At 45.3% G+C, this 22,253-nt stretch overlaps 1 long non-coding RNA gene across 1 annotated transcript in view; it reads left to right on the top strand.

The window, feature by feature from the left end:
* The first annotated feature begins 2,868 nt into the window (after positions 1-2,868).
* LOC142309875 (uncharacterized) overlaps positions 2,869-22,253 on the top strand; it is a 263,189-nt gene continuing 243,804 nt past the window's right edge. The window contains exon 1 of the long non-coding RNA XR_012754022.1: positions 2,869-3,079. This is a non-coding gene — a long non-coding RNA (uncharacterized LOC142309875). The remainder of the gene's footprint in view (positions 3,080-22,253) is intronic.

Here is a 22,253-nt window from a genome sequence, read left to right as displayed (position 1 = left end):
GGTGCGCCATACACTTGTGGTCTCGTTCCACAGCTGGCATACCAGAGTGGAGGAACTTGGCTGCATAGGGGACAGGCCCCTCAACTAGTGGAGAACTACAAGACTCAGCTAGTAAACTGGAGGCTAAGGCTACTGCAAGTACTGGAGCCACATCCATACATATCCAGTGAAAAGGTGATCACATAGTATGATCGGATAGAGCTTCAAGCCACCCAACAGGATCCGCGAACACCGGTTTAAGGCTCTGTGTGTGAGGGTGCAAGGCAGGAGGGAGAAGCCAGCGCTGGAAGTCGACCAGGGAAGGTATACAGAAGGGAACACTGATCTTGGCCTCCGAACTACCCGGGATCGGCTGGAGCTTCATCACAGCAGGACTCAGTGCTCTGAGGGCAGCATCTTTGGCCTCTTTCACACGTCCGTGAAAATCACGCAGGTGCGTATTGTCCTCTGTGTGCCGTTTTTATGGCACACGTGTGTTCTCCGTGTGTTATCAGTGATAACACATGGAGAATGGGAACTTTCTACTCGCCTGTCCCTGGCGTAGCTGTCCGTGGTGCTGATCTTCGGTCTTCGGTCCTGCCGACTCCCCGCTGCTGCTGGTTCCGGCCCACAGTGAAGTGAATATGCAATGAGCATAATGAGCGGTGGTCGGAGGAAAGTGACAGCAACAGCAGAGACAGCAGGGCTGGAGGAGGTGAGTAAAGTTTTATTATTTTTTTCACAGACACGTGTGTTTTCTCCGGTGTGTGTCACACGGAACACCTCCGTATGGTCCGTTTGCGTTCCGTGTGACACTTGTAATGCCGGAGAAAACGGGACATGTCTACATGTCATGTGGAGCATATGTGTGCCCGTGTGCTCCACACGGACACACGGTCCATGGCAGAACACGCACGTGAGCGCAGACCTATTGATTTTAATGGGTCTACGTGTGCCCGTGTCTCCGGCACGTGAGGAAATGGCCCAAACACGTACCGGAGACACGGACGTGTGAAAGAGGCCTTAAATTGTGAGTAAAGACCTTGTGACTGCATCCCTGTGTTGCCATTGCTCCACAACACCATATTCAGCCCTGGGGACTCAGCTCTACCTGTGGAGAGCTATACCAACTCAGCTCCATCACCATCGACCCCCAGGGAACTGAATAGCAGCGTCGGCACATATATGGCCACATACCACAGGTGGCGTCACGAACTATAATACCCTGTAAATAAGTCTCCATGTCATCTTTATTAACAACACCGCCGGGGTCATGGAGCCAGGCCCTGTCGCCATGACATTCTTTCGAGCAGAAACAGAGCCGGCCCAGTAACAAGTAACCCCCAGGACTCAGTGGGGCGTGTCATTTTGGCGTCACAAACAGGATTTCGTGCCTGTTACAACAGGTATTGTGCACCTTAAGACTGTGTAAAAGACTGTGCTCTTGCGTCCATTAAAAAAAAAACGGACGCCATGTGCAATCAAAATGGCTTGGTGCGTCTGCCCTTCGTGGGCTGGATTGCAGTACGGCGTGAAAAGCCGTGCCCGCCCCCTTACAGCCACAGAAGAGAAACAAAACTTACCAAATGAATCAGGGGCCCCGCCACCTCACGAAGTAAAAAGAGGAGCTAAGGCGAAGCATGTGGGACCTGTGCGATCGACAGATTAGGAAAGCGCAACTTCAGACTGCCCAGGAGCCATACCAGACCAAGTGCCGGCCTCAGTCGATACCCAAGACTGTGTCATGCAACCAATGAACGCAGATCTCTGTAATCGGGTACGGAACACTCGACTACCCGGAGTATCCCTGGACAGGGAACTGCAAACCTGGTGTGCAGTCGTGGAAAAAGGGACTGTAGAGTAAACAGCGAAACAGAAATATGTAAATAGTTACCTGTTTAGGAATAAGAATATTTGTTTTTTTCTCGTGGACAGCAATTGTGTAATAATAGGAAGATGTTAAAGACACTTGATGGCTGATTAAGTCGCACACCGAGTCAGGGACATGACCTTTGACGTACATGTATATCAAAGATCATGAAGGGGTTAAGCATCAAAACACATTGTTTTGAAGTAGATGTGTCTTAGGGGTATTTTACACGCTGCGCCATCGCTAGCTATTGCTAGTGATGTCGAGCGCGATAGGTCCCGCCCCCGTCGCTCATGCGACATTTGGTGCTTGCTGCCGTAGCGAACATTATCGCTACGGCAACGTCACACGCACATACCTGGTCAGCGACATCGCTGTGACCGCCGAACAATCCCTTCCTCAAGGGGGAGGTGCGTTCGGCGTCATAATGACGTCACTGCGGCGTCACTAAGCGGCCGGGCAATAGAAGCGGAGGGGCGGAGATGAGCGGGACGGAACATCCCTCCCACCTCCTTCCTTCCGCATTGCTGGTGGACGCAGGTAAGGAGATGTTCGGCGCTCCCGCAATGTCACACATACCGATGTGTGATGCCGTAGGAACGACGAACAATATCGTACCGGTGGCAGCAGCGATATTAAGGAAATTAACAACGTGTCAACAATCAACGTTTTGGAACGATTTTGCGATCGTTGATTGTTGCTCATTAGTGTTCCACGCTGCGATGTCGCTACCGGCGCCGGATGTGCATCACTAACGACGTGACCTCGACGATATATCGGTAGCGATGTCGCAGCGTGTAAAGTACCCCTTAGATTCATCATAGTCTGCTTTTGTAATTACTGTACTTGTATTTCCTTTAATTCTGGTATGTGCGCATGTCTATAAAATGTAGAATATGCTTCAGAGAAACATTGCATGAAGCTTGTTAGTTTTCTCATTCTCAGCAGTTTCCATGGAAATAATATTAAAAGCACAGATGGATTACCACCTCTGTAGTCTGTGTTGTAGACTGTGAAAAAATCAGGATGAAGCACAATGTCTGCTTATTTGCTCAGTGAAGAGAACGCTGCAAACATTGATTAATTTAAAATCTTTTATGCTATTACTGGGGAGGAGTTAAAGGGATACAATTCAGTTATCCTGCAATAAGCATAGCAGCAAGAGGAGGAATAAGACTGAAGGTGACGGAAAACAGAATATAATCTAACAGAATTATCAGCCTCCATTCTGTAAGTTAGACTTAAGGTTTCCTTTATTGTAATAGGAATTGACATGCATCATAATGAACTAGCATCATATGACAATTGGTGGTATTCTATATGTATATTAATACATTGGCTATTTACCTGTATTGTAAAGCTATGCCAGTGCACCTTGGTGTCCCCGAGTAACAGCACTATGTCACAATGATCTGTATCATGGAATTGTACAGCGGCTGCTTTCCACTCAATAGATCCACAGTTTTGTCCTTATTTTCTCATTAGCTTAATACAACATTAACGAATTTATGTGCATTAATCATGCTTTTATTCAGCATATGTATTCTGGCCACTCTAACACTAAATGACCCATTGTTGCTAAGACTAGGATTTTAAAGCTGTCTTATTTGACTTTTACACAATCATTCTAGGTGCAGCAATATGTATTAATTTAATAGATATATGTACTCACTTTAAATTGGAAAACAAATCTAATTTTTTCCTCTGAGCATTAGAATGTTCTGAGAGTTTAGAACTATGAGAGATACAGCAATTATATATAGATACTGTACATTTGTTCTGTTAGCAGTGGCATAACTAGAGTCCGTTGGTCCCCGGTGCAAAGTTTGATCCGGGCCCCCCAAATCTGGGCCATTGTAGCATTCAAAATCCTATAAAGATATAGGAGGACCACTTCCTGGTAAATATGTCCCCTATCCTGGTGTATGACCCCATCATGGCAAAATGCTGGTATATATGTCCCCATCATGGCCCATCCTGGTATATACTGTATGTCCCCATCATGGCCCCATCCCGGTGTGTGACTCCATCATGGCCCTATCCTGGTAAGTATATCCCCATCATGGCCCCATCCTGGTATATATTTTAATGCTCACTGCCGGATGATATTACTGTGGCAAGCTGAAGTCACTGGACCAAAGGAAGAGCCCGGGCTTACCCTTATGTGGGGTAGAAGCCAGGACTATGGCAGCTGACCCCCCAGGAGAGGGGCTGGCACAGGACTGACTGTCAAGTGCTTACAGGGATCACCAGGGAGGCTCAAGGCAGACAACACAGGCAGAATGGACAGGCAGAGTTTCCAGCATTAACAGGGCAGGACGGGCACTAGCCCGAAGGCACTAGCAAGGCAGATAGCATGGTCAGGACGGACAGGCTGAGCCTCTTGCACAAGCAGGGCCAGATGGAGAGGCAAAATTACTAGTACCAACAAGGCAGGAAGGACAAGCAGCAGGTATGGGCAGGACAGGAATGGAACCAGGTGCCAAAAGGCAGGATGGATTGGTAGCCAGGTATAGGCAGGGACAGGATTGGAACCAGGTGCCAAAAGGCAGTTTGGGCTGGTAGCCAGATACGGGCAGTGACAGGACTAGAACCAAGTGCCAACAGACAGAGTGGACTGGAAGCCAGGTACGGACAGGACAGGATTGGAACCAGGTGCCAACAGGCAGGACGGGCTGGAACCAGGTGCAGGACTGGACAGGGCAGGACAGACAGGACGGGTGACCTGACAACTAACTAGATACAACCATCTGACTAAACTGATGGTGTTGAAAAGACCACTCTCCTAGTTAGATATTACCTTAAATACCCAGTGCCTCTCAGCAATAGGCTGAAAGGCACTTCCTAGGAGTGTCATGCTGGCTCTTTAAGAGGAGGACAGTGACATGCGTGTGTGCCACCCCCGTGCCAGCAGCCGGGCTGTTCGGATCCAAATCCATGGTGGCTCGAGGGGTCTCTGGACCCGGGGGTCGTGCGGCTACTCAGTAAAGAGGGGGATATGTACAGGGGGATTGAAAAGTTCATGACGCCACCCACGGTGCGTGGTAACGTGAGGGACCACCGCTGCAGTTGGGGAGCCCGGAGACGATGGTGTGGCAGCCTGATGTTTAACCCCTCCGTGGGTAGGGGGTTTGTGTCCCCGGGCCCGTCGGATGGTTGGTGATTGGGTGCCGTTGGGGTAGGAACAGGGGTGTTTCAGTGTACTCACTCAGTCCAGGAATAACAACACCGACAGCTTGTAAACCAGAATTCTGAGCACCACTGCAGCTTGTAGGGAGCACGCTTGGGTCGTGCCCTTGGTGTTGCTGTTAGCCTGTGGCCCTGTCCTTGGCACCTCTGTCTCTGTTGGACCTATGGGTATAAAACTCTTTGGGTTCCGCTCACCCGTATGGCTAACTGAGTGAGCTTGCTCTCAGGGTTCATGCATAGGATTTCTTTGGACTGTATTGGGAAAGTCCTATCCCTTTGGTGCGCTAGTACCCCGTTTTTGGAGCGGGTTGGGGATGACACTTGAAGTCTTCACCCCCATCGGGTAAATTACCGGAATGCATGAAGCTACTTTCCGGCCTGGGGTCCACGTACCCCGTCGTGTCCTGGCCCCTGTATTATGCTCAAGGTCGCCAAACGCCCTCCTCGGCAGTCCGTGCCCCTTGATACTGTCCCCTGCGACCGGGGTTCCAGCTCCTACCAGGCCCAGACCAACGTCTGCCACCTAGTACACAGGAGCTCTGCTCCGTGACCTCTCCTCATGAGGGTCACCACTCCTCTCTCTCCTCTAGTTCAACTTCAGCTCAACTCCTCAGCTCAACTGTCACTTTCCTCACCTTCCCCTTACCAACCCCCTATATGGGCGGCCCTATTCCCTTCAGGCCCCCCAATGGTGTGTCTGGTAGGTTAAAGTGTGAAGTGTTCCTAGGATTTTGATTGGCTAAGCTGTTAGCAACACCAAAGGACCAGGACCCGTAACTAAGGAGGGTGGATACTGTGCAGAAGTGATAGGCCAGATCGTCACACGTGTACTTGCTAGGAGCATTCCCGTAGGTCCTGTGATGCATGCACAGACTTCAGGAGGCAGGTGGAGGGGGAACCATGTGGAAGAGCGCGCAGAGTCATTGGGTAGCGTACAAGGAGCTGGCAGCAGCGGTGATTCAGAGCATGTCCCGGCAGAAGGGGAGAGGCAGGGACGCAACACTACATATATGGCGCCATCCTGGTATTAAATGACCCCATCATGTTCCCATTTGGGTATATGTGGTCCAATCGTGTCTCCGTGCTGGTATATAGCCCCATACTAGTATATGTCCCCATTCTGGCCACATCCTGATACATGTCCCAATCATGTCCCCATCCTGGTATATAGCTTCATCATGGCCCCATCCTGATATATATATGACCCCATCATGTCCCTATCCTGGTATATATGGCCCCATCATGGTATATATGGCCCCATCATGTCTACATCCTGGGATATAGCCCCATCCTAGTATATGTCCCCATTCTTGCCACATCTTGGAATATAGCCCCATTCTGGTATATATCCTCATCATGGCTGCACCCTGGTATATATTAGGCTCTATTCCAGGATGCAGCCATGATAAGGACATATACCTGTCAAAATTGTTCCCATCATGTCCCTATCCTGGTATATAGCCCCATCCTGTTATATGTCCCCATCCTGATATATGTTCTAATCATGTTCATGTCCCTCTCCTGGTATAGAGCCAACATCCTGGTATATGTCCCCATCCTGGCCACATCCTGGTGTATAGCCCCATCCTGGTATATAGCTACATCTTGATATATGCCCCAATCATGTCCACATCCTTGTTTAAAGCCCCATCCTGGTAATTATGATCCCCCAGCACACTGCCATCAGTAAAAAAAACACACATTACACTCACCGTCCTGCCGCTCCCCCGGTGTCATCTTATGGCGCTGGTATGCTGGTAACTGACCAGCGTGTAAGTGGCGCTGTGCATGACATCACTGTCATGTGCGCCCACTTACAGCGCTGTCAGGAGCTGTCAGAATATTCACTGCAGCCCAGCCCCATGATTATGGGCATGAGGAGCATTGAATATTCACAACCTTAATTAGCAGCCGGAACATCGCAGTGCAGGGACCCGACAGCTCTCTGTGCAGCGATGTACTTCTATTGGATGCTGGATGTGCACCCAGATCAATCTGAAACAGAGGCCATCGTGGTCGCAGGGATTGTTATGACCTTTTCTGTTAGTGGTGATTGAACCCAAATGGTAATGTTCAGAGTTCGTACCATACATCTACTGTATGGTACTGAACACAGTGTGTCTGTGACATCGTTTTCACGCGGGCAAATCCCACGCCTGTACAGTACAGTGTTCTTCAGCCTAAGTTCATTCACCTCTCATTCAATCTAATGCACATGCATTGGTGAGTCAGCTCCACTTCTGTTATCGGTGCACTGTTGAAAGTCCTCCCAATTTCCTGCCTGCAAGATTGCCCAGGTATGCCCGCCCGACTACCCGTTTGACCAACCGCCTGTCTGTCCATCCATGAATGTGTGTATATGTGTGCCCATATCCATGCATGTGTATATATGTGTGCGTGACCCCATGCATGTGTATACGTGTGTGCGTTCTCCCGCATATGTCCCTGCATGTGTATATATGTGGATGTCCATGCGTCTGTATATTTGTGTCTGTTTGTGTATTGTTGTCCATGAATGTGTGCATCCATGTGTGTGTGTATTTATATATATATATATATATATATATATATATATATATATATATATATATATACATATATACGGTATATACACAGTGGAACCTTGGTTAACGAGAACAATCCGTTCTGGGAGTGTGCTTGTTAACCAAGTTACTTGTTCAGCAAAGCAAGATTTCCCATAGGAAATCATTGCAATGCAGACAATTCGTTCCGCAACTTGTTAAATGTAACATTCAGGTCCCCTATTGTGTCATTCCACACATGCACAGACACGTACAAACACGCACAAACACACACAAGCACGCACGCGCACATATTATGCTCACCTTCCGTTCCATCGCCGGTCTTCTGGGACTTTCTGTTCACCGGTACGGGCTGTGTATTGGGTTACCATAACGACGAGGGGGGAACTTCCGCTGCCAGAGCGCTGACGTCAAAGGCAGGAGCCGCTTGCCTCTGATTGGCCAGCACGCTGCCTTTGAGTAGCGGTGACGGAGGAAGTTCCTGCTTCGTCGCTATGATTGCCGATGCACAGCCTGTAGTGGAGCGGCGAACTACAGGACCCAGGAGGCCGGCGATGGAACTGAAGGTACACATATTATGCTCACCTTACCTTCCGTTCCATCTCCGGCCTCCTGGGTCTTGTAGTTCACCGCGAAGACGTCGCAATGAGCCGGTGGACTACAAGAACCATGAGGCCGGCGGTGGAACGGGAAGGTAAGGTGAGCATAATACTGTATGTGTGTGCGTGCGTGTGTGTTTGTGTGTGTTTGTGCATGCTTGTGTGTGTTTGTGTGGACTGCAAGTGCGGGTCAGAGCGCGGTGGATGTACGGAATCGGAAGTGTGTGCGGTGAGGATTTTGCTCGTACAGCAAAGCTTTCTCGTAAACCGGGTTATAAATTTGCAGAAAGCTTTGCTTGTTAAGCAAAAGTCTCGTTAAGTGGGTTACTCGTTAAGCAAGGTTCCACTGTGTATATGTATATATATACAGTTAGGTCCAGAAATATTTGGACAGTGACACAAGTTTTGTTATTTTAGCTGTTTACAAAAACATGTTCAGAAATACAATTATATATATAATATGGGCTGAAAGTGCACACTCCCAGCTGCAATATGAGAGTTTTCACATCCAAATCGGAGAAAGGGTTTAGGAATCATAGCTCTGTAATGCACGGCCTCCTCTTTTTCAAGGGACCAAAAGTAATTGGACAAGGGACTCTAAGGGCTGCAATTAACTCTGAAGGCATCTCCCTCGTTAACCTGTAATCAATGAAGTAGTTAAAAGGTCTGGGGTTGATTACAGGTGTGTGGTTTTGCATTTGGAAGCTGTTGCTGTGACCAGACAACATGCGGTCTAAGGAACTCTCAATTGAGGTGAAGCAGAACATCCTGAGGCTGAAAAAAAAGAAAAAATCCATCAGAGAGATAGCAGACATGCTTGGAGTAGCAAAATCAACAGTCGGGTACATTCTGAGAAAAAAGGAATTGACTGGTGAGCTTGGGAACTCAAAAAGGCCTGGGCGTCCACGGATGACAACAGTGGTGGATGATCGCCGCATACTTTCTTTGGTGAAGAAGAACCCGTTCACAACATCAACTGAAGTCCAGAACACTCTCAGTGAAGTAGGTGTATCTGTCTCTAAGTCAACAGTAAAGAGAAAACTCCATGAAAGTAAATACAAAGGGTTCACATCTAGATGCAAACCATTCATCAATTCCAAAAATAGACAGGCCAGAGTTAAATTTGCTGAAAAACACCTCATGAAGCCAGCTCAGTTCTGGAAAAGTATTCTATGGACAGATGAGACAAAGATCAACCTGTACCAGAATGATGGGAAGAAAAAAGTTTGGAGAAGAAAGGGAACGGCACATGATCCAAGGCACACCACATCCTCTGTAAAACATGGTGGAGGCAACGTGATGGCATGGGCATGCATGGCTTTCAATGGCACTGGGTCACTTGTGTTTATTGATGACATAACAGCAGACAAGAGTAGCTGGATGAATTCTGAAGTGTACCGGGATATACTTTCAGCCCAGATTCAGCCAAATGCCGCAAAGTTGATCGGACGGCGCTTCATAGTACAGATGGACAATGACCCCAAGCATAGAGCCAAAGCTACCCAGGAGTTCATGAGTGCAAAAAAGTGGAACATTCTGCAATGGCCAAGTCAATCACCAGATCTTAACCCAATTGAGCATGCATTTCACTTGCTCAAATCCAGACTTAAGACGGAAAGACCCACAAACAAGCAAGACCTGAAGGCTGCGGCTGTAAAGGCCTGGCAAAGCATTAAGAAGGAGGAAACCCATCGTTTGGTGATGTCCATGGGTTCCAGACTTAAGGCAGTGATTGCCTCCAAAGGATTCGCAACAAAATATTGAAAATAAAAATATTTTGTTTGGGTTTGGTTTATTTGTGAAAATTACTTTTGACCTCCTAAAATGTGGAGTGTTTGTAAAGAAATGTGTACAATTCCTACAATTTCTATCAGATATTTTTGTTCAAACCTTCAAATTAAACGTTACAATCTGCACTTGAATTCTGTTGTAGAGGTTTCATTTCAAATCCAATGTGGTGGCATGCAGAGCCCAACTCGCGAAAATTGTGTCACTGTCCAAATATTTCTGGACCTAACTGTATATATATATATATATATATATATATATACATACACACAGTGCAGACCAAAAGTTTGGACACACCTTCTTATTCAAAGAGTTTTCTTTTTATTTTCATGACTCTGAAAATTGTAGATTCACATTGAAGGCATCAAAACTATGAATTAACACATGTGGAATGCAATACTTAACAAAAAAGTGTGAAACAACAGAAAATATGTCTTATATTTTAGGTTCTTCAAAGTAGCCACCTTTTGCTTTGATTGCTGTTGTGCACACTCTTGACTAGAGTTGAGCGCGGTTCAAGGTTCGAGGTTCTCCAGTTCTAGGCTCGAGTGATTTTGGGGGCTGTTCTAGATCGAACTAGAACTCGAGCTTTTTGCAAAAGCTCGATAGTTCTAGATAAGTTCGAGAACGGTTCTAGCAGCAAAAAGCAGGGAGCAATCCTGGCAGCCTGCCACAAGCTGGTAACCAAGATAAACATCGGGTATCCAAGCAAAGCGCTTTGGTTAGTAACCCGATGTTTATCCTAGTTACGTGCAGGAAGCCCACACTTCCCCGCTCACCTCGCTCCGCCCTCTCCTGCCCGCGGCATGTACACACGTACACACACACACATACACACACACACACACATGGCCCCGCTCGGCTTACCTGCGGTGATGAAGTCCCGCCATCCCGACCTCAGCGCTGTCACTGTCCTCCATGGCCGCCGCTTGTCACATCACCTTCTCTCGCTTCCGACCCGAGACTGACTAGCGGTGACATCACGGGCCTCTCGCGATACTTGGCTGTGAAGGCGGTGGTCATTGAACTCAGTGACAGGTGCTGTCAGTGTGCAGGAGATCAGCGCAGGTAATGTACCTTGCTGACAGCAGCACTTGTCATGCCCTGCAGTGACCTCGGCTGACCCATTGATGTTAGCTCAGGTCACTGCACTGCTCTCCCAGCCAATGGGGAACATTCTGCTCTTCATTGACTGGGACAGTGTGGATCATCATGGCAACCCCTTGATTACACCAGACCTGGATTAGTTTTTCTTTCTAATAAATTGGTTAAAGAGGGAATGTTTTGGGGAGTGTTTTTCAAATAAAAATGTGTTTGTCGTCTATTTTTTTTTATTACTGACTGGGTTGGTGATGTCGGGTATCTGATAGACGCCTGACCTCACCAACCCCAGGGCTTGATGCCAGGTGACATTACACATCTGGTATTAACCCCATATATTACCCCGTTTGCCACCGCACCAGGGCGCGGGATGAGCTGGGGCGAAGCACCAGGATTGGCGCATCTAATGGATGCGCCACTTCTGGGGCGGCTGCGGCCTGCTATTTTTAGGCTGGGGAGAGTCCAATAACCATGGACCTTCCTAGTCTGAGAATATCAGACCCCAGCTGTCTGCTTTACCTTGGCTGGTGATCAAATTTTGGGGGGACCCCTACGTGTTTTTTTTTTTAATTATTTATTTAATTTAAAATAACAGCGTGGGGTTCCCTCAGTTTTGGATTACCAGCCAAGGTGAGGTTGCCAGCTGTGGTCTGCAGGCTGCAGCCGTCTGCTTTACCCTAGCTGGCTACAAAACTAGGGGGAACCCTATGTCATTTTTTTTTTTTCATTTTTTTGGCTAAATATAAAGCTAAGCACCCCTTAGTGCCACATGAAAGGCACCAAAGGGTGCTCCACTTTTTCTCCACTTTTTCTCCATTTTTTCTCCACTTTTTCTCCACTTTTTCTCCATTTTTTTCTCCACTTTTTCTCCACTTTTTCTACATTTTTTTCTCCACTTTTTCTCCATTTTTTTCTCCACTTTTTCTCCACTTTTTCTCCATTTTTTTCTCCACTTTTTCTCCATTTTTTCTCTATTTTTTCTCCACTTTTTCTCCACTTTTTCTCCACTTTTTCTCCACTTTTTCTCCACTTTTTCTCCGTTCTTTTTCTATGGTCGGTCTACCCATTAGCTCTGCCATGCATAGAGTAGCTCTATACCTACTGCACATGTTACTTTATGATTGACATCTCTTTCGTACCAGAGCTGTCTAAGCCTACTCTGACCCCATATTTGTCATTACTATATTGTCCTTGTACTGTATTATGACATTTGTATCACGTGTTTCATTTCTTGCTGTGTTGCAATTTTTTTGCTGCATCCCAATTGTACCTCTACATTGTTCGAGTTTATGTTATTGTTCTCTCACTCTTATGTGATACTGATTATTGTCATTATTCATGATTACATGCAGATAAGTCCAATCTGACAAAGGTTTAGGCCGAAACGTCATTTGTAACTTGTTTTGGACAAAAACATATATGCTTATGAAATTTTTTTTTTTCTTAATACGGACCAATAAAGAGTGATTTTGCATTACTATCCGTTGTGACTTACTGACTTAGTCTGGGAGATTTAGAGTGCCGAGGTTACTCACTAATTTTATCTATTATTACCTCTGAGCACCTATATACCAGTGAGCAGAGCTTCCTCTACAGTAGTTCTCCTGATTAGGCATGCCCTTACCTCATGAGCAGGGCATTGCAGCTTTGGTAGCAACCATTACGACATGGACTCTGCTGCTGTGGACCCGGGGAGAGTGAGTGCAGATTCATTGCACCCACACTCCTCACATGAAGGGTCCGCACTCCTAGAAAATGGGGGATACGTTCCCTGAGTGTCTCCCCCCATATTCTAGACGGTCCAGAGTCATCGTGGGGCCCCTTTATTTTTTTTCTTACAATAAATTGGTGAAAGAGGAAATGTTTTGGGGACTGTTTTTTCAAATAAATTTCTTTTGTCGATTTTTTTTTTGTTAGTACTGACAGTTTATGATGTTGGGTATCTAATAGACGCCATGACATCACAAACTGCTGGGCTTGATCTCAGGTGACTTTACAGCTAGTATCAACCCGATTTATTACCCCATTTGCCACTGCACCAGGGCACGGGATGAGCTGGGGTGAAGCGCCAGGATTGGCGCATCTAGTGGATGCGCCACGTCTGGGGTGCCTGCGGCCTGCTATTTTTAGGCTGTGAAGGCCCAATAACTATGGACCTTCCAACCCTGAGAATACCAGACCACAGCTGTCCGCTTTACCTTGGCTGGTGATCCAATTTGGGGGGGGACCCTACTTTTATTGTGTAATTATTAATATTTATAAAATAATTATAAAAAAGAGCCTGAAGGGACCTCCACATTGGATCCCCAACCACGGTAAAGCTGCCAGCTGTGGTTTTCAGGCTACAGCCGTCTGCTTTACCCTAGCTGGCTATCAAAAATGGGGGGACCCAACGTCATTTTTTTTTTTAACTATTTTTTAAATAGAAAAAATTAATGGGCTTCCCTGTATTTTGATTGCCAACCAAGGTAACGGCAGGCAGATGGGGGTGGCAACCCATAGCTGTCTGCTTTATCTGCGCTGAGAATCAAAAATACCGCGGAGCGCTACGTCATTTTTTTAAAGATTTATTTTTACAGCACTGTGATGTCCAGCAATCAAAATACAGGGAAGCCCATTTTATTTTTAGTTATTTAAATAAATAATTAAAAAAAATATATATGGGCTCCCGCTGCATTTTTTGTATTGCTAGCTAAGGGCAATCCAAGCAGCTACTGGCTGCTAACCCCCACTGCTTGGTGTTACCTTCACTGGCAATGGAAAATCCAAGGAAGCATTTTTTATTTTTTTTGCCAAAAAACTACAAAAAAAGGACGTGAGCTTCGCCATATTTTTGTATGCTATCCAGGTATAGCAGGCAGGTGCTGGAAGAGTTGGATACAGTGCCAAAAGATGGCGCTTCTATGAAAATGCCATTTTCTGAGGCGGCTGCAGACTGCAGTTCTCAGCAGTTGGGCCCAGAAAGCTCAGGCCAACCTGTGTTGCGGATTCCAATCCCCAGCTGTCTAGTTGTACCTGGCTGGACACAAAAATGGGGCAAAGCTTACGTCATTTGTTTTCTAATTATTTCATGAAATTCATGAAATAATAACAAAAAGGGCTTCCCTTTATTTGTGGTTCCCAGCCGGGTACAAATAGGCAACTGGGGGTTGGGGGCAGCCGTACCTGCCTGCTGTACCCGGCTAGCATACAAATATATGGCGAAGCCCACATAATTTTTTCAGGGGGCAAAAAACTTCTGCATACAGTCCTGGATGGAGTATGCTGAGCCTTGTAGTTCTGCAGCTGCTGTCTGTCTGTATGGAGAAGAGCAGACAGCAGCTGCAGAACAACAAGGCTCAGCATACTCCATCCAGGACTGTATGCAGAAGTTTTTTGCCCACCAAAAAAATGACGTGGGCTTTGCCATATTTTTGTATGCTAGCCAGGTACAGCAGGCAGCCACGGGCTGCCTCCAACCCCCAGTTGCCTATTTGTACCCGGCTGGGAACCAAAAATATAGGGAAGCCCGTTTTTTTTTAATTATTTCACTTATTTCATGAAATAATTAAAAAAAAAACGACGTGAGCTTCGCCCCATTTTTGTGTCCAGCCGTGTACAACTAGGCAGCTGGGGATTGGAATCCGCAGCACAGGTTAGCCCGAGGTTTCTGGGCGCCTCTGCTGCGAATTTCAGTCTGCAGCCGTCCCAGAAAATGGCGCTTTCATAGAAGCGCCATCATCTGGCGCTGTATCCAACTCTTCCAACAGCCCTGGAGCCGGGTGGCTTGTTGGGTAATCATGAGTTAATACTGGCTTTGTTTTACTAGCCAGTATTAAGCCAGAGATTCTTAATGTCAGGCACGTTTGACCCGGCCATTAAGAATCTCCAATAAAGGGTTAAAAAAAAGACACCACACAGAGAAAAAATACTTTAATAGAAATAAATACACAGACACATTAGAGACTCCATCTTTATTACCCCCTGTCAGCCCTCCACGATCCTGCTCTTCTGTCTTTCTCGTTCAACAAATGCAGCTCTGCTACATCACTGCTGCATGGGGGAAGACGCTGCTTCCCGTGCAGCCTTCACTCCGTGAGTGATCAGTGCTGCTAGCGGTAACGCTGACAGACGCGTTACCATAGCAACGGTGCTCCCGGAGCTGCGGTTAGCGGTGACGTCACCGCTAACTGCGTTGCTATGGCAACGGTGATCTCCGTTAATGACCGGCTGTGTCAACCGGTCCCTAACGGAACGGGGAGTCGACCGTGTGCTAGAGCATGTCGCCGGTACACGGCGATACACAAATGTGCACCGTGTACCGGAGAGATGCACTCGCAGGTCCTACATGACGCGTCATAGTCATGTGACCAGTCTGTAGCCAATGAGATAATAGCCACGTGACTGGTCACATGGCTATTTTGACGTCACCATAGGTCCTGCATCTCTGCTGGCAGTGCCGGTCACCGGGAGGATTCAGCGATCATCGGATGGAATAGCGGCAGGAGACAGAGTGCAGAAGGGATCGCGGGGACCGGTAAGTGTTATGGCAATGTTTATTAACTGTTTGTTACATGTATAATGCATTTTTATGTGTTTGTGATTGCCTCCCATTATAGCCTATTGGTTCTAGTTCGGTTCGTCGAACGTTCGACGAACCGAACTCGAACGGGAGCTCCGTTCGGCGAACCGACCTCGAACCGAACCGCGACCGATTCACTCATCTCTACTCTTGACATTCTTTTGATGAGCTTCACCGGAAATGGTTTTCCAACAGGAGTTCCCAGAGATGCTTAGTTAGCACTTGTTGGCCCTTTTGCCTTCACTCTGCGATCCAGCTCAGCCCAAACCATGTCGATTGGGTTCAGGTCTGGTGACTGTGGAGGCCAGGTCATCTGGCGTAGCATCCCATCACTCTCCTTCTTAGTCAAATAGCCCTTACACAGCCTGGAGGTGTGTTTGGGGTCATTGTCCTGTTGGAAAATAAATGCTGGTCCAACTAAACGCAAACCGGATGGAATAGCATGCCGCTCCAAGATGCTGTGGTAGCCATGCTTGTTCAGTATGCCTTCAATCTTGAATTAATCCCCAACAGTGTCACCAGCAAAGTAACTACACACCATCACACATCCTCCTCCATGCTTCACGGTGGGAACCAGGCATTTAGAGTCCATCCGTTCACCTTTTCTGCATTGCACAAAGACATGTTGGTTGGATCCAGAGATCTCAAATTTGGACTCATCAGACCAAAGCACAGATTTCCATTGGTCTAATGTCCATTCCTTGTATTCTTTAGCCCAAACAAGTCTCTTCTGCTTGTTGCCTGTCCTTAGCAGTGGTTTCCTAGCAGCTATATTACCATGAAGGCCTGCTGCACAAAGTCTCCTCTTAAGGCCCGTTTCACACGTCAGTGATTCTGGTACATATCAGAATCACTGAAATACGCAGACCCATTATAATCAATGGGTCTGCTCACACATCAGTGATTTTTCACTGAACGTGTCTCCGTGCAGCGTACATGCGTGGCCGTGATTCTGCACGGAGACAAGTCAGTTTTTTTCTGGCATCACTGATGACCCACGGACCACACTATGGTGTGATCCATGTGTGATCCGTGAAACACGTACCAGAAAAACACTGACATATAAAATAATAAACATTTTCAACTCACCTTTCCAGCGATGCGCTGTGCAGCCTCCGCTCTCAGCAGCTCCTTCCCGGCTCATGAATATTCATGAAAGCAGGAACAGCCGAACAGGAAGTAGCTGCTAAGAGCGGTGGGCGGATGCTGCTGAGACTAGGAATTCAGCACCATAGACAGCAGGAGCGCAGGCAGGTGAGTAATGTCCATATGCAATCACGGATCACGGATTGCACATGGACAACCCACGTGTGCCGTGAATCACGGAACATGGAGGGACATGTGCGTGTTTTACACGTCAGTGAAGAACGTCAGTGTTTTTCACTGACGTGTGAAACGGGCCTTACAGTTGTTCTAGATATGTGTTTGCTGCTAGAACTCTGTGTGGTATAGACCTGGTCTCTAATCTGAGCTGCTATTAACCTGCGATTTCTGAGGCTGGTGACTCGGATAAAATTATCTGCCACAGTAGAGGTGACTCTTGGTCTTCCTTTCTTGGGGATGTCCTCATGTGAGCTAGTTTCTTTGTAGCGTTTGATGCTTTTTGCTACTGGACTTGGGGACACTTTCAAAGTTTTCCCAATTTTTCGGACTGACTGACCTTTCTTAAAGTAATGATGGCCACTCGTTTTTACTTAGCTGCTTTATTCTTTCCATAATAAAAATTCTAACAGTCTATTCAGTAGGACTATCGGCTGTGTATCCACCAGACTTCTGCACAACACAACTGATGGTCCCAATCCCATTTATAAGGCAAGAAATCCCACTTATTAAACCTGACAGGGCTCACCTGTGAAGTGGAAACCATTTCCGGTGACTACCTCTTGAAGCTCATCAAGAGAATGCCAAGAATGTGCAAAGCCGTAATCAAAGCAAAAGGTGGCTACTTTGAAGAACCTAGAATATAAGACATATTTTCAGTTGTTTCACACTTTTTTGTTAAGTATTTCATTCCACATGTGTTAATTCATAGTTTTGATGCCGTCAATGTGAATGTACAATTTTCAGAGTCATGAAAATAAAGAAAACTCGTTGAATGAGGTGTATGCATGTATGTACTATATATATATATATATATATATATATATATATATATATATATATATATATATATATATACAGTCATATGAAAAAGTTTGGGCACCCCTATTAATGTTAACCTTTTTTTTTTATAACTATTTGGGTTTTTGCAACAGCTATTTCAGTTTCATATATCTAATAACTGATGGACTGAGTAATATTTCTGGATTGAAATGAGGTTTATTGTACTAGCAGAAAATGTGCAATCCGCATTTAAACAAAATTTTACCGCTGCAAAAGTATGGGCACCTCAACATAAAAGTGACATTAATATTTTGTAGATCCTCTTTTTGCAAAAATCACAGCCTCTAGTCGCTTCCTGTAGCTTTTAATGAGTTCCTGGATCCTGGATGAAGGTATATTTGACCATTCCTGTTTACAAAACAATTCCAGTTCAGTTAAGTTTGATGGTCGCCGAGCATGTACAGCACGCTTCAAATCATCCCACAGATTTTCAATGATATTCAGGTCTGGGGACTGGGATGGCCATTCCAGAACATTGTAATTGTTCTTCTGCATGAATGCCTGAGTAGATTTGGAGCGGTGTTTTGGATTATTGTCTGGCTGAAATATCCATCCCCTGCGAAACTTCAAGTTCGTCACTGATTCTTGCACATTATTGTCAAGAATCTGCTGATACTGAGTTGGATCCATGCGACCCTCAACTTTAACAAGATTCCCGGTGCCGGCATTGGCCACACAGCCCCAAAGCATGATGGAACCTCCACCAACTTTTACTGGGGGTAGCAAGTGCTTTTCTTGGAATGCCGTGTTTTTTTGCCTCCATGCATAACGCCTTTTTGTATGACCAAACAACTCAATCTTTGTTTCATCAGTCCAAAGGACCTTCTTCCAAAATATAACTGGCTTGTCCAAATGTGCTTTTGCATACCTCAGGCGACTCTGTTTGTGGTGTGCTTGCAGAAACGGCTTCTTTCGCATCACTCTCCCATAAAGCTTCTCTTGTGCAACGTGTGCTGTATTGTTGACCGATGCACAGTGACACCATCTGCAGCAAGATGATGCTGCAGGTCTTTGGAGGTGGTCTGTGGATTGTCCTTGACTGTTCTCACCATTCTTCTTCTCTGCCTTTCTGATATTTTTCTTGGCCTGCCACTTCTGGGCTTAACAAGAACTGTACCTGTGTTCTTCCAATTCCTTACTATGTTCCTCACAGTGGAAACTGACAGTTTACATCTCTGAGAAAACTTTTTGTATCCTTCCCCTGAACCCCTATGTTGAATAATCTTTGTTTTCAGATCATTTGAGAGTTGTTTTGAGGAGCCCATGATGCCACTCTTCATAGGAGATTCAAATAGGAGAACAACTTGCAAGTGGCCACCTTAAATACCTTTTCTCATGATTGAATACACCTGCCTATGAAGTTCAAAGCTCAATGAGGTTACAAAACCAATTTAGTGCTTTAGTAAGTCAGTGAAAAGTAGTTAGGAGTGTTCAAATCAAGACATTGATAAGGGTGCCCATACTTTTGCACCGGTCAAATTTTGTTTAAATGCGGATTGCACATTTTCTGTTAGTACAATAAACCTCATTTCAATCCAGAAATACTACTGAGTCCATCAGTTATTAGATATATGAAACTGAAATAGCTGTTGGAAAAACCCAAATTGTTATAAAGAAAAAAGGTTAACATTAATAGTGGTGCCCAAACTTTTTCATATGACTGTATATATATATATATATATATATATATAGACAAATAAGATTTCTATATAGATTGCCTTGCGAAAGTATTTGGCCCCCTTGATTTTTTCAACCTATACCCACATTTCAGGCTTCAAACATAAAAATAAAAATTTTAACTTTATGGCCCCTTTACTTTCAGTGTAGCAAACTCACTCCAGAAGTTCATTGAGGATCTCTGAATGATCCAATGTTGTCCTAAATGACTGATGATGATAAATATAATCCACCTGTGTGTAATCAAGTCTCCGTATAAATGCACCAGCTCTGTAATAGTCTCAGTGTTCTGTTTAAAGCACAAAGAGCATCATGAAGACCAAGGAATACAACAGGCAGGTCCGTGATACTGTTGTGGAGAAGTTTAAAGCTGGATTTGGTTACAAAAAGATTTCCAAAACTTTAAACATCCCAAGGAGCACTGTGCTCCTCATTATATCATATTGAAATGGAAGGAGTATGATAACACTGCAAATCTACCAAGACTCGTCCGTCCCTCAAAACTTTCATCTCAAACATGGAGAAGACTGATCAGAGATGCAGCCAAGAGGCCCGTGATCACTCTGGATGAACTGTAGAGATCTACAGCTGAAGTGGCAGGGTCTGTCCATAGAACAACAATCAGTCGCACACTGCACAAATCTGGCCTTTATGGAAGAATGGCAAGAAGAATGCTGGTTCTCAAAAATATCCATAAAAAGTGTCATTTAAAGTTTGCCACAAGCCACTTAGGAGACACACCAAACGTGGAAGAAGGTGCTTTGGTCAAATGAAAAAAATCAAACTTTTTGAGCACAATATCAAATGATATGTTTGGCATAAAAGCAACACCTCTCATCACCCTGAACACACCATCTCCAATGTCAAACATGGCGGTGGCAGCATCATGGTTTGGGCCTGCTTTTCTTCAGCATGGACAGGGAAGATGGTTAAAATTGATGGGAAGATGGATGGAGCCAAATACAGGACCATTCTTGAAGAAAACCTGTTGGAGTCTGCAAAAGACCTGAGACTGGGACAGAGATTTGTGTTCTAATAAGACAATGATCCAAAACATAAAGCAAAATCTACAATGGAATGGTTCCCAAATAAACGTATCCAGGTGTTATGCGGGCTTCACATGGTACGATCTATCGTGCGATAGCACAAGCGATCGTACCCACCCCCGTTGTTTGTGCGTCACGGGCAAATCGCTGCCCGTGTCGCACAAAATCGTTAAACCGCCATCACACGTACTTACCTGATGAGCGACCTCGCTGTGGGCGGTGAACATCTTCTTCCTGAAGGGGGAAAGACGTTCGTCGTCACATCGACGTCACACAGCTGCTGGCCAATATAAGCGTAGGGGCGGAGATGAGCGGGACGTAAACATCCCGCCCACCTCCTTCCTTCCGCATAGCCGGCGGGTGCCGCGGGACGCAGGTAAGCTGTGTTCATCGTTCCCGGGGTGTCACACAGAGCAACGTGTGCTGCTCTGGGAACGATGAACAACCTGTGCAAATAAGATTAAACGATTTTTTAAAAATGAGCGACGAGTACACGATCTACAATTTATACCCAATTTGGAGTCGCACGTAGGTGTCACTTGAATGTGCGTCACGAAAACCGTGACCCCGACGACATCGCACGATAGATCGTCTCATGTGACGCCCGCATTAGAATGGCCAAGTCAAAGTCCAGACCTGAATTAAAAACATTTAAAAAGCAAAAAGCTATGGTTAAACACACATGGTCCAACTACCCTCGTACAAAGAAAGTTGTGCAATATAAACTACTGGAAAGAAAAGGGAAAGGATCTGGCACAACCTCTTTTTAGAATAAAATCATCATACGTTTATTTGCAAGTATTAAAAATTATGCCATCCGTGAAAACCAAAAGAGATGTTAATCCATGGGAGCTTAACGCATTTCGGACTTCAGCATTAAAACAAAAAAGAATCCTTAATCATAAGTAACCCATGTATACCACAAAGCTACTAAAATATACTAACTCACTGGGTGGAAACAAAGGAGGGTCAGGCTGTTCTTAATTACATGCACCTACTGGTGAGTGCTGCACAGCATACATAATCACAAACAGCGATTTGATTAGGTGATATACCAAATCCACAAAGTAATATATATGTGTCAATCTGAATATATACATCCAATGTTGGAGGAGCTAACCTGACAGATCATAACGTTAGTAAATAAAATTAATATAAAGAAAAATGTATATAATAAAACACCTATATGCAGGCATGCATGTATGTGGAAAAAATGTACATATATAAATAAATAGATTCGGATTGTAAATATACAAAATCCAAAATACATTCAAAATTTATAAAGAGTAGCTCATCCAACAGAGGAAGGAATACCAGATCAATATAAAGATGCAATCAAATATACATACATGTTCAATTATGTGAGCGCATATGACATGAAAATCAATGAAAAAATCCAAGTAAACAAAATGTGAACAGTATGTCCAAATTACAACAGTTAAATAACCGTAATCAACTTGAATGAAAAAATTCACCAGAAAAAGTATGAAAAAATCAGATGTCATCATGAGCGTCACTAGCAGATGAATATGCAAGGTTATACTGAAGTTATCCGGATATATCTTTAGAAAATATAACGTAAATCAGAGCGGTAATTAAAACCGCCAGGATATCTCGAATCCAATCGCAGGATCCATTTAGCCTCCGTTAACAAAAGAGCCTGGAACCAGTCCCCCCCGCAGGGGGGTCTGGGGACGGACTCTACACCTGTAATTATCAAAGATGAAAAATCTGCTG

Source organism: Anomaloglossus baeobatrachus, chromosome 5, assembly GCF_048569485.1.
Source record: "Anomaloglossus baeobatrachus isolate aAnoBae1 chromosome 5, aAnoBae1.hap1, whole genome shotgun sequence".
In the NCBI taxonomy this organism is placed as follows: Eukaryota; Metazoa; Chordata; class Amphibia; order Anura; family Aromobatidae; genus Anomaloglossus; species Anomaloglossus baeobatrachus.
Note: the sequence above shows the minus strand (reverse complement) of the source record. Positions and strands in the feature narration are given on the sequence as shown.